Consider the following 15,754-nt stretch of genomic DNA (forward strand, 5'->3'; position numbering starts at 1 on the left):
CGTTTAGTTTCCCTTTAAAAACTTTTAGATATAGTATTTATAGATAGAATTTATATTTTTGGTATACATGTTTTCGAGCAAATAAATATTTTCTTGTTTATACGACTTACCGCCTGATCCTTCCCCTGACTCTGAGTCCGGGTTCATGGCCTGTGAGGGTTGGTAGGGGATCTCTGTGAGGGTGAGGAACAGATCCTGGCTGTCAGGGAAAGCGGCATTGTGTTCGCTGTCGCCTGCGTCTTCCTCCACGGACCCTTCGTCGTCTTGCCCATCGGCGAACATCGAGTAGGAACTGTCCTGGCTCACTATGCCATCCACTGAGTCCACGGTCACTGGTGGGACAGTGGTGGCAGACCCACCGAGAATGGCATGCAGTGCCTCGTAGAAGCGGCATGTCTGGGGCTGTGCTCCGGAGTGTCCGTTTGCCGCTCTGACTTTTTGATAGCCTTGACTCAGGTCCTTGACTTTCACGCGGCACTGCATCGCATCCCGGCTGTATCCTTTCTGTGTCATGGCTTGGGAGACCTTCTCGAAGGTCTTTGCATTACGCTTGTTGGAGCGCAGCTCCGACAGCACAGACTCCTCGCCCCACACAGCGATCAGATCCTGGACTTCCCGGTCTGTCCATGCTGGGGATCTCTTTCTATTCTTGCATTGGGCTGACTCCTCTGCTGGAGAGCTCTGCATCGTTGCAGGTGCCGCGGAGCTCGCCCCGATGTCAAAGCAAGAAATGAGATTCTAACTGTCCAGACAGGAAAAGGATTTCAAATTTTCCCGGGTCATTTCCTGTGTGGCTGCTCAGAACATCCAAGCTCGGACTGCTGTCCAGAGCGTCAACAGAGTGGTGCACTGTGGGATAGCTCCTGGAGCTACTAAGTTCGATTTGCATCCACACCTAGCCTAATTCGAGCTAGCAAGTGCGAATTTAGCGTTACTCCACCTGTCGGGGTGGAGTACCAAATTCGAACTAAGGAGCCCCCTAGTTCGAATTAAATGGCTTCCTGGTGTGGACGGTTGAGCGATTAGTTTGAATTAACGCTGCTAAATTCGATTTAAGATCCTAGTGTAGACCAGGCCTAAGAAAACAATAACTATGGATGTTAGGCTGTGGAATGAAAAATCAGACTTTTTACATTGAATGTGTTAAGACTCAGCTTACCAAGCAAATAAGAAATAATTATATTATGCTGTTTTATTGTTACATTATGGATAGATTAACTTCATTTTAGCCTTTTATCAGCTCCATCTGTTTCTTTTCTGGCAAGTATCTATGATGGCAACCCAGGAAAAAAACGTCTTTTGTGCTAAAGTATCCAGGTAGTTCTGATAGTTCAGATATGCAGGAATGAGATGTGTCTCTCTCCCCATCACTCATTCACCTACAGACAAACACATTCATGTACACACAAACTATTACCTACAGTTTCAACTGGGCGCTATTACAAATGGCTACCAGTTAAAGCTGGTTGAGAAACAGGATGACTTTAAAAAAATAATTTCACAAACAGTTCATTCTGTGACTCTCCCCGTCCTCTGTCCCCTCCAATTCAAAATGTCTGAAAATATTTGCCAAAAAAATCAATATCTGGAAATTTTACCAAGCATTTTCTATGATCAGCTGATTTGGAGCCCACTCCTGCACTTCTGAAATCAGTTACACTTTTGCCATTGACTCCAGGCACAAGACTGAGCCCTGGGAGTGCTCCAGGATGATATGCATGGTTTATGAAAGCTTTTCATTGGTTCACACTCATTCTAACCATTCTTCCCAGGGATACTGAAAATAAAGATATGTTACTTTTCCCCCCCTTTTTAATTAAATGCTAGCAAGCATTTATACTCAGTGATGGGTTTCTGCTTAGGGTATCTAACTATTACAAAGTCTCTTCCTGCACATAGATACCAAATATCTTCACTTTTGTGTTAACAGATATCTACCAATGAAAACCTTTAATAAAGTCTTTACTATGTGCAACACATTGGTGGGTCTGGGGAAAAGACTATAGCTGCCCTTCAATATTCCCCAAAACCAGGAAGTGCAGAGCTATCCAAAAATGTCTTGTTTTGATTTTAAGTGTATAGAACTTGTCAAACTTCAGAAAGGGTTTGAACTTGGGCCAATATGTACATTACCTAAAGTGGTCCACAGGCCCTTAATTATACACTCCTCATCTTGATGAAGTTCAATGTGGAATAAATGTATTAAATTGGGAAGTCAAGAAAAATGATGATAGGAGCTTTAACAATGATGGGACTCATTTCTTTAGCATAAACATGATTCACTGTATCCTCTTCTTTCTGAGTCAATGTTTCTGTTGCCAACAATTTAGAGTAATAAGATCTAACACCTACTTTATATGGAGCATAGATGAATCTGAATCCAAACCAAGTCATCCATTATAATGCTGAACAGCTGAGAAGTTAGCCTATCCCTAAGGTGCTGAGTCATTTATTTTGGATGAATAGAAGAATGCTGTCGTGTTTTCTCAAATTTGCATCAATAGGGATAATAGGCATAGATATGTGAAATCTGTTTGTTAACACAGGGCAAATGATTTTGGCCATTTTTTTTTTTTTGCTGACTAGTACAGATTTGGGTTGATAAAAAATTTCTTGAATTTGCATTAAGTTTGGCAGATTGTTTGGGTTGAAAGTAAAAAAGAGAAAAAATTCAGAAACGTCAAAACAATCAGCTGAGCTAATGGAGAGAGCCTGGAATATGCTGTAGACTGGTGATTAGGGCACTTAGCTAGGAGCTGGGTTGTGTGTTCAAGTCCTGTCCCAGAGTCTCTCCAGAGCATGGATTAAAACCTGTCTCCCACATCCTAAGTGAGTATCCTCACCACTAGGCTCCATCACCTGATGTTCCTCAGGTTTGTGATACTAGTCTTTCATTTTCTTTCTTTTTATTAAAAAAGACTAAAGATGTGAACAAAATATTTTGTTTGGCTGAAAACAAATTTTTATAATTTTCTTGTTTCCCTGAAAATTTTGAAAAATGTTGGTTTTGGTTTGACCCAAACCCTTTTTATTTTTTATGTATTTTTCAGAACCATTAGTGAACCCAAAAAAACCCCAGTTACTTGTACCACTCTAGTTTGTATGCTTAGTAGGTTTTAAGTTGCAGGGTCCAAATATTACCTGAGTGCTCTGTTTTATGATAACACAATTAGTTTCCATGGAGACAATTATGCTGTCATAAACAGAGGGTTATGACTTCAAGTGAGAGAGAAACAGCAGGAGCACACAAACTTCTATGCAGCAAAGATGCTCTTCTTTTCCTTAATCTGCAATAGTAAAAAGCAACCACAGGGAACAAAAGAACTATCTCTGCTTGTAATATTTTCAATGTTTAGTATACTAATACTGTATGCTAATGCTGTATGTGTCTACATCTCACCTATCTTTTAGCTGAGAAGGTGTGTAATATATGTGTAACATGCAGTCCCTTCCATGGATAACAATTTCAATAGCTGCACTAAAATGGAGCCAGATGCTCAGCTGGCATAAATTAGTCCAGCTCTATTTAGGTCAATGGAACTATGCTGATTTAAATCATCTGAGGATCTAGTTCCATGGTGCGAATCTACACTTTCAGGCAGTGGGTCAGGTAATATAACCATCTTTTAGCATTGAGGACGAATATCTGATGCGTTTTTTCCTCTTTTAAACAGAAGCTTTCTTCAAACTCTGAGTGATTCAGCTCCTGTTCTCCAATTACTGTCTACTCAGGAGTTCAGGAAATGAGTGAGGAATCTGTGATAGTGTTGTTTAGGTCACCATTCAAGCCAATTAGCAATGGCGGACTTCTTCCCTGTTTCTCCCTCTCCCTCCATAGCCACCCATCTCCTTTGATATTAGTGGTGAACTGCACATGCACTTTAAAGGGAGTGGGGTGGATTTTCATTAGAGCCTTCACTTTTCTCTGAGACTGTTTGCATCCTCTCTATGGTCCTCCCACTAAATAATCCCCCTCAGTTTTTAAACTACTAAACCAGGAGCAGTGGAAAACAAAATCCAATACAATCTAATGTCAGGACTGATATATCTTAAAGGACAGTGTGGCGGATGAGACTGACTGGTGCATGTTCACCATCCAGTGAGTGAGTTGCATGATGCAACTAGGTAGGCTAGTTGTTGTGCACTATGCTTGTTGGTATTCTTAATTTTGCATTAGGGTAATAGGTATGTAACCCGTGAGTGGAGAAACATATTCAGCATTCGCATATGAATGTTGCTCATTGTGTACATTTAAAAATTATTCTATAGCAACAAAAATAAATAATTGCTAACGTAGTAGTAATTGTAGTTCTAAAAAGACAGAGGGACAGATTCTGCTAATGCCGAGTAGCACTTTGCTCCACATGTAGTTTTACTGAAGCCAAAGGAACTCCTCAGGGAGTAAGAAACAACACAACATGACTGAGCGTGGCAGAGTTTGGCTCTGAGATATTGTTTGGGTGGGTAGGAAAGACCGTAACAAAGGGAATTCAAAACAGTTTTTCACCCATTATGGAAATGAAATTTATGTATTTGATATATACTGTACATATGCATGTGTATATACATATAAAATATGCAGTATAAATATTAAAACAAAATGTGTGTGTATATATAAATAAATAAAATAGTGTGTATACACATACTGTATATAGTGTATTTTATGTATACATATTGTAAATTATATATTGAGGCTCCTTCTCTCTCCTTCCATTTAGTAATTCAGTGGTACTGTCTTGCCAACACACATGGCCAGTTTTCTTTGTTCAGTGATGACAAGAGCTTTTACAACTTAAAAAAATCTGACACCATTCCAGCTTTCTTTTTTTCTTCTTTTTTTTTCCAGGGTTTTATGTTACATGAATGAGAAGGATATATATACTGGGTGAACCTTCTGTGTTCAGCTGTTAAACTGACAGCTTTTTCTTCTGTCATGAGAAAGCTTTCAGTAATTTGGATATGGTGCCTTTTTCCTGTCACTGCCAAGAACAATGCTTCTGTTCAGGCTGACATCAGAGGTATAGAATTGCTCTGTGTTTGACCTCTGATAGCTCTGCATAATAGATCTGTGAATCACAAATAGTCTATTTGGGTGCATAGCTCAAGACAAAGAACCAGTATAGATGACAAATATGTGTACCTCAGAGGGGACAGAGGTGGGGGAGGAAGGGGGATGTCATGATTCATAGACTTGCCGCTCTAGATCCCTATTTCCAAAGAATGGATCTTCTTTATGTGGATGCAATATTAACCGTAATTACGCTTTTTTCCCAGATCTCTGTATTTTCCAGCAGCTTCTGAACAGTAGCAATGTGCCATATAAAAAGAGAAGCTTGCTCACATTTATGTACAGATGAAACAGCACTTTGGAAGGGTATTCTTTACAAGAACGGTTCAAGGTGAAAGTTGTGACTTGTTGTTTTGACCTTTGCATACGTTTTTGTAAAATTCAGTGTGCGGTTTTGAATAGGGATGGGTAGTGGGTATTCAGTGATGAAGGGCTGTGTGGCATAGGCTGGATCACTCAGCTGTTCATTTTCAGATATTCTGAGGTTAGGGTGGTGGTGGTGTTTGTTGGGTTTTTTGTTTGTTTAAGTGCAGAATCTTTGTAAAGCAACAGTAACGTATTTGGAACTCCACTGAAAATCACTTTGACTTAACTCTTAGTTTTTTGTTCAGGAATGTTGTTTGTGTTTATTTTATTCTATTTTGCATTGCAGTAGCACTAGAGGCCCCCAAAAGAATAAGAGTTTCTGCCCTGAAGAGCTTACAGTCAAAATAGACACGACAGGCAAAGACAGGGGGAAATGATGTATTATCCTCGCCATGCAGATCAGGAACGGAGGCTGGATAGGTTAAGTACCAAGGTCACCAGACAGTCTGTGCCAGATCGCCTGAATCTCAGTGCAGTGCCTCAACTGCTAGGCACTCAATAGTGTGATTCAAGCACCAACATCTTAAATTGAGCTGGTGTACAAGGTCTGCAGGAGGGGAGCCCTGCTGTGGCAGATGTTCGGAAGTCTATAGTATATGTGAAGATGGAATTATACCTGAGTAGGCTAAGGTGCCTTACCATCCCCCATGATGTGGGCTTGGGAGAAAACTGCAGAGAGGAGACAGCCAGAGACTCCAGCCAGTAGGGTAGAAGCAGCCAAAGCAGGGACCTTTAATCCCTTGGAAATTCTGAAAACTCTTTGTAGTTTTGACTGGACTTCCCTGCCCTGTGTTGATTGGCTATTTGCTCCAAACCTCCCTCTCCCTCCATTACAGTCTGTTACCTCAGCTTCACTCTACACCTGCCCTTCTTGTCCCCATCCTTTCCCTGGCTTTTTCTTTAGTTGATCCTCTTAAGTAATGCACCCCCACAAACACCTCCTCCCCCCAAAAAAATCAGGGTACTAAGATGACACTTGCTGCCATCCTGTTGTTCATTCTGTGTGTGTTCCACCCCTCACCCTGCCCCCCTTCCCATATCTGTCTTTTCAGGTTGCGTTGTAAGGTCTATGGGCAGCCACCATCTACTGTTCTGTGTTTGAACAGCACCTAGTACAAAGGGGCCCCCACTCTTGCCTGGCCCTTTGGCATTTCCATAATAAACATGTTAAATAATAAATATGGGTTGAGGGAATGAGAGGAAGAGCAGGGGAGGCTATTATATGCAGGGAAAATTTCAAGTACTTTCCCTTTCTCTGTTCCCTTTTGTGTCTTCCTAAGGCTCTATAGGAAGCAGGAAGACAAGAAATTGCACAAAAGAACCCCTCCTTCTGAATGCTGCAGACTTGAGGGGTTTGGTTAGCTGAGCAGAGAAGAGAAAGATGTATTTAAAAACATCCTCTCTCTCTTCATAAATATAGGTAAATTGCTGGTGGATCTTATCCCCACTAGCACTTAGTGACCAATTCCTACTGCAAGCAAACAGATGATCAACTCAAACTCTTAAAATCAACTTGGGAGTAAGAAACATTGCAAAATTCAAACATTCCAGTTAATGTTAATTGATGCCTATTACATCACACTCCTATTGATGCCTATGGAGTGTGATGACAATGGTTATTGTGAAGACTGGCATGAACCAGGGCCGCCCAGAGGGGGGGGCAAGAGGGGCAATTTGCCCCGGGCCCCACAGGGGCCCCCACCAGAGTTTTTCGGGGCCCCTGTGTCGGATTGTTTTGCATAAGAGTGTGAGAAACTGACATGCAAGTTTCAAGGATGAAGCTAGTTCTTATCTGCTGGGAGACAATAACAGGATAATGAATTAGAGGGTTGGCCAGGATGTTAAATAGCCAATGAAGTTACAGCTGTGCTTGTCTGTACCTTATTAACCAATTAGCAATTGCTTGATTGCCTGCAGTAATTGTATAAATGAAATATGCTGGAGAGAAATAAATGATTTAGCTGCCAATCATACTGACTGAAGAGCTTTGTTCATGCCCGCTTGAGAGGCACCGAGACGCAACAAATGGTGACCCCGACGTGATTCGTATCGAATGAAAGTGTCGGTGGCCTGACCCAGGCGGAGAAGCCCTGAGCCCAGAGGCGAACGGCCAGGAGCCTGAGCCCAGAGGCGGGGAGTGCTTATCCGACGTGACTCGTATCGAGTGATGATAGTGTCGGGAGCTTGAGCCCAGAGGCGAACGGCCAGGAGCCTGAGCCCAGAGGCGGGCGGCTGGGAGCCGCGGCGGGGAGTGCTTGAGAAGCCCCCGGATTCCGACGTGATTCGTATCGAGTGATGATAGTGTCGGGAGCCTGAGCCCAGAGGCGAACGGCCAGGAGCCTGAGCCCAGAGGCGGGTGGCTGGGAGCCGCGGCGGGGAGTGCTGGAGAAGCCCCCGGGCGTCCGAAAAGAGAGGCGCACCTGAGCCCTGAGGAGAGCGGCTATAAGCCGCGGTGGAGAAGGGCAGAGCAGCTAACGTGAGTGCTGCTGTATCAGCTGAAGAAAAGATAACACAGAAGCCTTTATTGCACATTATGAAGCGGCAGGGAGAAAGGCTCCCCTTTGATATGTTATCCCGCCTGCTGCGGTGGGGACAGAGAAGGGAACCTTTTGTTAAGCCAAGTACAATTTTTAATAAAACTGTGTGGGAGCGGCTAGGCTCCAAGCTTTGGAAGTCGGTGGCTCAGGGCGATAAGGAAGCCTTTTCCCTGAGTCCAGTATGGAATAAGACAAAGAAGATAGTAAAAACTCTCGTGGCCGAGGCAGGAGTGCAGGCGGCCCTTTTTAAGCTTTTCCGCCCAACGCCCGAAATGCCTTCTGTGTTGTTGGTTGGAGCCAGGGAGTTTTTCGGTGGCAAGGACACGGTGATACCTTTGGCTTCCGACCTGGATAATGTTGCCCCTGTTATGGTTCCACTACCCTCCAATACGCCCGAGCCTATGAAAACAGCTTTGCCGTATGCACCCCCTCCCGAGCCATGCCGTGTCCACGGGACCTGGGGGTGTCACGAATGCGGGGAAATAAAGGAGGCTCGGGTGAGACACGTGCCATCACAGGTCTATCCCAATTTGACTACGCCTATTCAGTTTACCCAGTTTAATGTTTTTTATAAGAAAATGGAGCGCCAGGGTCAACAGCTGCAGGCTATTTATAATAAGTTAAATCAAATGCAAGGTTTTCCAGCTGGATCATTGTGGAGAGAGGGGGAGCAGGCAGAGGCTCGTGAGGAGGTGCTCCGCTGGAAGCGAGCCCTGGACGAGAAAGCTTTGGAGTGCATGGCACAGGCAGAGGCTCGTGAGCAGGCAGAGGCACGTGAGGAGGTGCTCCGCTGCAAGCGAGCCCTGGACGGGAGGTTTGAGCCTGGGACAGTGCCGGGAAAACCATTATGCTTCTTCGGTATGAGCAGCAATAGCTGACACAGGATTCACAGATTAAAAGAAGCCAAGCAGGGAAGGAAAAGGAACAGCATGAGTTAACAAGGCAAGAAAGCTCATTCCTTTTTTTTTTTGGCCCAGCCAAGGACATTGCTTGCAACTAAGACTTGGCGAACGGCCAAGAGAAAGGGGGGGGCTTGACTGTGCCCAGGCCGCTGGAATAGCTGTAAAACTCGGCCTGGCACTACCGGAATGTGTTATTGGAATTTTTTTGTTGTTGCTTTTTGAAAGGAGCAAAATTACTACGGGATCATGCCCTGGTAAATTTCCCCCATTGAAGCTGAACCACGACGGTGGTGGAAAAGAAGAAAAAACATTTATGTTGTTGATATTGCCAAAGTCCAGAAATTCCTGACTAAAAGGACATTGAGAACTGACCCTGGTGAAGAAACAAAGAATTATACACTGGCAGGACGAAATTTCTGGGACTTATGTTTGGAATTGTGGTATTAATTGAATTTCGGGGTTTATTCTACAGGCTGCGCCCTGTGTTTTGGATAAATCCTTCAGTATGTATAGCCCACCCTAATTGAATTGTAAATGATATGTCCTTATTTTATTGAGGCTGAGAAAGCATTGCCGTGGGAGCTAGTATGTTTGAAGTTTTGAATGGCCAGCTGATGGCCATTCGGAGTGATTTTGAGCACCAGGATAGCCCACTGCCCTTACAGATATATTAGGAGTACCATTTGATTTGGAGTTGTAAAAATATATTTAGATACTGTTTAAGTAAAAGTGTAAATATTTGCAGTGCCCCTCCCCAGCATGTGAACCGGTTGAGTTGGGGGGTGAGGGCTTTTACATATCGAACCCTGCCGGGTTCATGGGGAGGATGAATGTGAAATTATTTACCCCGGCTTTTTGGAGTTTAATTGTTTGTTGTTTTTCAAGTTTGAGAAAACTCAGCCAATGGGTTTGTTGAGTATTCTCAAAGGGGGGAATTGTGGATTGTTTAGGCATAAATTTAGGTAATTTGGGAGAATGGCTTTGAATTTATGTGACCCTAAGAATTTTTATGTAAAGTGCCTTTGTTAGTCTATTTAGACTTTTTGTTAATTTTGTGTCATGTGCTGATTATTGGCCGTTGTAGACTGCTTGATATTAGATGTGGTCTATATTATATAGACAGCGTATTTGGAAGGGAAAACAGGATCGGGCCCAAGCGGACAGGCAACAGATAAGGCTTGGAAAGCTGGCTGAAAAACTTTTGAGGGCGTAGCGAGACTAAAAGTTTAACTCTATGGTTGCCAGAGGGAATAAAGGTTGAATTTTGTAAAAATGCTTAGAGAAAAGTTTTTGGTGTTTTGAAATGTTTGTAAATAAATTTAGGCAAGAAATTAGTTTGCAATTGTTTGGCCATGAATATTTTGTTGCATTAGTTGAAGATTGTATATTGTGCTATGTAATTGTAATTGTATTAGGCTAAGGGCATATAAGTGGTGATGTTTTTTTTTTAGTGTTTAAAATTAGAGGCTAATAGTAAGAAATTTTAAGCTGTGATTAGCTTTGAATTTTAGGAGTAAGCTAGGAAGCAATTGTATTAATGTAAATGATTTATTTGATGAAGTAATTTTTTTTTTGTTTTGCCTGCTAGCTATATAGGGTTTTGGTATATTTTAAGTAATGATTAATTGCCCAGTAGGGGTAGTTTTGTTTTTGTTTTTTAGATATTAAAGAAAATTGGTGTTAGCTGCATAGCATTTAATGTACCATGTAATTATTTATAGAGTTTAAATTTATGTTTTATGTTTGTTTGTGATATGTGTTTCTGGCCAGAAAGAATTGTGATTTTGTTAAAATGTTTATGTGGTTTATGTTGTGTTTTTCCTGCTAGGACCCCCCCCCTCAGTGTCAGTTTGATCACCTGACACATGGGGGATGGATTGGTAATAGAAATTTGTCACGATTTGGTGTGCAATAGAGATTGGGGGAACCCTGCAGAATTTATACCATTTAAGTGTTTGATTTTGTGTATTTATGTTTGTTTTGTTTGATGTTGTTGGTGTTGTATGTTATGAATTGCATGGTTATGGATAAGCCTTATACATTGAGGAAGCATTATTTGGCTTTTAGTTTTGTTTTGCTTAATTGGTTATTGTTAATTTTTTATGTGTTTTTGGAATAGAGGGGAGAATTTCCCTATGCTGCCTTGGTGGAAAATTACAGCTGCGTGATTACGAGAACAGAGGGATGAGATAATGTTGTTATGAGAAAGTAGGGAACTGCCAGAGCGAGGCAAAGGCCAGGTGGCCTAACTGGATCAGATACGGTGCATGGGAAATGGGAAGACAGTAAGCCAGGTGGATTCCGGCGAAGTGGGTCCGGCCTTGGCTGATTTTGGCGCAGAGTGCCATAAATACTACGGCCTTTTGCTGCCCCATGTTGTCGCAGCGGAAGCCCTTATTGGAAATCTGCTTTGTGGCTGTTTGCACATTGGCAGAACCCTCCTGGCCCCTTGGGCCACTTGTGTTACCTGGAGGAGGGATGTATAGGTAAAAGTAGGGCACTGCGGAAGATATTGTTACGGTTTAGTTAGGCAGCTGGTGTTTAGATTTGCTTTTAGTTTTGCTGTGTAATAGATTGTAGTAATGTGATGCTATGAGCTGGGAATGTTTTGCTGTGCCTTCCCTTTTTTATTATGAGAAAAGGGGGGAAGTGTCGGATTGTTTTGCATAAGAGTGTGAGAAACTGACATGCAAGTTTCAAGGATGAAGCTAGTTCTTATCTGCTGGGAGACAATAACAGGATAATGAATTAGAGGGTTGGCCAGGATGTTAAATAGCCAATGAAGTTACAGCTGTGCTTGTCTGTACCTTATTAACCAATTAGCAATTGCTTGATTGCCTGCAGTAATTGTATAAATGAAATATGCTGGAGAGAAATAAATGATTTAGCTGCCAATCATACTGACTGAAGAGCTTTGTTCATGCCCGCTTGAGAGGCACCGAGACGCAACACCCCTGGAGCGGGGTCCTTCACTCGCTCCGGGAGTCCCGGAAAACTCTTGCGGGGCCGGGTGCAGGAGCTTCTTCTGCCCCTGGTCTTCGCCGGCGGCGGGTCCTTCCGCTCCGGGGCGGAACGACCCCCCGCTGGCGAATTACCGCCGAAGACTGAGCGGGACCCGCCGCCGAGTTCAGCTCGGTCTTCGGCAGTAATTCGGTGGCGGGGGGCCCTTCCGTTCCGGGACCCGCCGCCGAAGTGCCCCGAAGACCTGCGGCGGGGGCCCCCCTCCGCCGAATTACCGCCGAAGACCGGGCTGCGCTTCGGTGGCGGGTCCCGCTTCGGCGGTAATTTGGCGGCGGGGGGGGGGACCCCGCCACGGGTCTTCGGGGCACTTCGACGGTGGGTCCCGGAACGGAAGGGCCCCCCGCCGCCGAAGAGCCCGGGCCCCCGGAATCCTCTGGGCGGCCCTGGCATGAACGTCATTCCAAAATATAGTTGAGGGAGAACAAAAGGCGAGGCCTCTTTTAGAGGCAAATTAGAAAATGTCTGTGCTAAAGCACCTTCCAGAGCAAGGCTCCTGGCTTTTTTAAAAAATTATTTCCATTTCAATGTTAGTTATGTATTAAAATGCTATTTTGGGCCATATTTATGGGAGGTATTTTATTTGTGAGGGGTAGTCTCCTCTATTGCCCTGGTCTTCTATTCTGGCATATTGCCTTGTTGTATAATTGTGTTTTGTTTTGTGAAAGCTCTCAGAAGCCTTAGGGCATTGGTTGCCAAAGAAAATAAATATAGTTATTAGTAGCAATGGAAGTGGTTCCAAATCTTATACTGCACTATCCTCCCAGGATAGCTTTTGAGACTTAGAATATAAAAAGTGATCTCTTTATTAGGAGTAGTATACAAAAGGGTTTAATATAACCAGGAGACAGTTTATATGAGTCTAAATTAAACCCTAGTGTAGTCTATTCTAGTTAACAGAGTTGCATCATGGATGAATTTGGCCCAATATTATTACTAAAAGTTCAGCAACTTTTAGTTTCATTTTTTTTTAAAGTAAAAAGATACATCAAATCTTTCTGGAAAAGTAGAGCAATTGTTAGAAAAATGTTGGGACTTTTAAGGCAAATCTTCTTAGTAAGAGGAAAACATATTTAAATACCTATTAAAATAAATTAAAATGTCCAGGTCTTAGTCATATTCCTGGGTGCAATATATGAAGCAGTAACCAGCAAATCAATCTTTGGGTAGTGATTGACTAATCTTACTAGAAAAGTAGGTATTTAATTTGATATATTCTCAATGCCACGATTTACAGAATCTGGGACAATTACTGACAAACGCTAGCATATTATAATGTTTGTATGAGATGGACAGTTCTTTCTGGTAATAAAGTGAATGTTTAAGTCCAGGCTTGAAGTGACTAGACACTTAACTATAAAATTCTGTCTCTTTCATAATAAAACTTTATTTTGTACATAGTAAATTAACAATAGGCAGTTTGCTTGTTATTTACCAAACACGTTTAATTTTGCACCAAATGAAAGACAATTTGTAGCATTTTGTATAAAAGTAAGATGATAACATTAGCCATTAATTTTTTTTTGATGAAAATGCTTAACTGGCCTATAGAATATCCAGTGCAGTATCTGAACCTTTAGAGTTTCAGAACCTCTGCCTGTGAGTCGGGCCAGCAATTTACAAATTGCCATCTATGTGCCAACTACTATTTCTGCCACTAATGAGTTGAGTATCTTGCATTAATAGTCCATCAAGGTAAAGGAAGCTGGCTGTTTTCCCATTCATCTTAGAGTTTAATGCAATAATACTAAAAGATGTGGTGAGTCAGATCCACAGATGGTGTACATCAGTGTAGTTTCACTGAAGTTAGTAGAGCTGTGCCAAGTTACCCCAGCTGAAGATCTTGGCTCACTGATCACATTAAGGGGTGGGAGGAAATGTCCCTTTGCTCTGCAGGACAGTATCTCCTAATCACAGTCCCTTCCTCCATCCTGTGGGCAGGAAGTCAATGGCCCAGGTCCCCAGCTGATGTACATTGTCATAATTCCACTGACTCCAACTGAGCAATGACTACTTAAATAAGTTGAGGATCTGATCCATTATGCTACATAAGTGCTAAGGTATGCCCAAAGGGAGGTCTGTTTCTGCAAATCACTATAGGTCCTCAGGACCAGAGATGCAGACCTTAGCAGGTATGTAGGAGAGAAGCTCCCTTTCTTTTGCCTGCTAGATGGCTGTATAACTAGGTTTTCCTCTTAAGAAGACATGTCTGCCTACTGTAGGGTTCTTACACTGTTCTCAGAAGCATCTGGTACTGGCCTCTGATGTGGTGGAGGGGGCAGGATACTAGACTAGATGAACCTTGGGTTTGATACAGTATGGCAATCCCTATATTCCTAGGTCAAGAGGGAGTGATAGGTTGAATCTGACTTCCAAATGTGACTTGCTATAACAATTACTGTAGAACAGATTAATTGAACAGGTTGATAATCACTGAAAAGGACAATAATTTGTACTTTACAACACAGGTTCTTGCTGATGAACCATGTATATTTTTAAATATCTTACCAGTTAAAATGATGATTTTGAGCAATGCTGTAAGGTGGAGCTAGGGGTAATAGATGTCTGCCTCAAGGACAGATTGTGGCAATTCTCAATGTGTGGGAAGACTTCACAAATATAAATCAGCTGCCACCACTGCTGAGTGAATTCTCATCACTTCAGAGCATAGTATGAATCCTTGATGTTTCTCTATTTTCCTATGAGGCATGTTGCTGTGTCTCAAGGGAACAGATGGGAGCATCTTGAGTCTGGAAATGAAAGACAGATTTGCATGTATGCCGTGCATGCAGGCAAAGATTGTATAATATTGATGATCAAAGATAATAGCTAAGGAATAGAAGTTGTGAACAGAAGATTCATATTGTTATGAGAAAAAAAATCATCAGTACATTTGCTCCAACACTTACTAACTCAAAACTGAGCACTGAGAACCTCACACAGCCGCAAGCAAACAAAATACACTAGAGATGTGTACAATGTGGATGGGTAGCTGAAGGGAAACAGATTTTCATCACAGTTGTTAGGTTTTATTCCTAACCACATGGTAAAAGAAGACTCAGCAAAATCATGCACCCGATTCTAATTTGGTGTGTTACAGAAAAGAAGCAGTAGGATGAAAAGGCAGGTAACTATATATGGCCATTAGCTAAAAATATAAAATAGCCTTAACTTAGTCTGGGGTTGCTTTTACCTTCCATCTCTATCTCAAACAAGAAGCAGCAACAGGAAGAGGATTAGAAGCGATTCTCTGGGGCAGTTCTTTCTATTGGCTACATGCAGGGAAAAGGGTCTGAATGGTTATGTTGTCAGTACAAAACTGGTCCATCCTTCAAGTATTCAGTGACCCGCCACTACTGGCTCTGTCCTCCAGGAGAGGGAGGAAAAGGACCACTTGATTTCTTTGCCATTATTAAGAACTGTTTTTCAGACTTTCTGGTGAAGACTGGACATTGGAAAAGCTTTGACCTTTCCAAAGACAGAATCAACATTTATTTTTACTCAGCGGTCAATAGAAGAAAACCCAGTCAGGGAACTTTCTACCCCTCCTGCTCATGACCACATAGTAGCAATGCAACTGTCTCCCTGTATCTTCCTCTCTTTTTCAACCACTTTTGGTGTGAATTGTTCGCTTTCTTTTTTATATGCATGCACATGAGAATCTGCCTGAGATAATTCAGGGTAGGCCTATGCTGCAGTCAGAGGTGTTACTGCAGCACATAGAGGCACACCTGAGCTATCTTTGGTCTAGCTAGCTTGACTACCACTAGCAGTGAAGCCATGGCAGTACAGGCTGTCCAAGCCCACCCAGGACCTGGGTATGTACTAGAGTGGCTACACGTCTACACATGCTGCAGTCACAC

At 42.6% G+C, this 15,754-nt stretch overlaps 1 long non-coding RNA gene across 2 annotated transcripts in view; it reads left to right on the plus strand.

Moving 5' to 3' along the window:
• LOC123349549 overlaps positions 1-15,754 on the plus strand; it is an 80,809-nt gene that overhangs the window by 36,227 nt on the left and 28,828 nt on the right. The window contains exon 3 of one of the 2 annotated variants that reach the window (XR_006573577.1): positions 5,275-5,399. The exons of the other annotated variant lie outside the window; for it this stretch is intronic. This is a non-coding gene — a long non-coding RNA (uncharacterized LOC123349549). Of the gene's footprint in view, positions 1-5,274; positions 5,400-15,754 lie in introns of those variants that run through there. 2 annotated transcript variants of the gene reach the window in all.

Source organism: Mauremys mutica, chromosome 14 (genome assembly GCF_020497125.1).
Source record: "Mauremys mutica isolate MM-2020 ecotype Southern chromosome 14, ASM2049712v1, whole genome shotgun sequence".
NCBI classification, from domain to species: Eukaryota; Metazoa; Chordata; order Testudines; family Geoemydidae; genus Mauremys; species Mauremys mutica.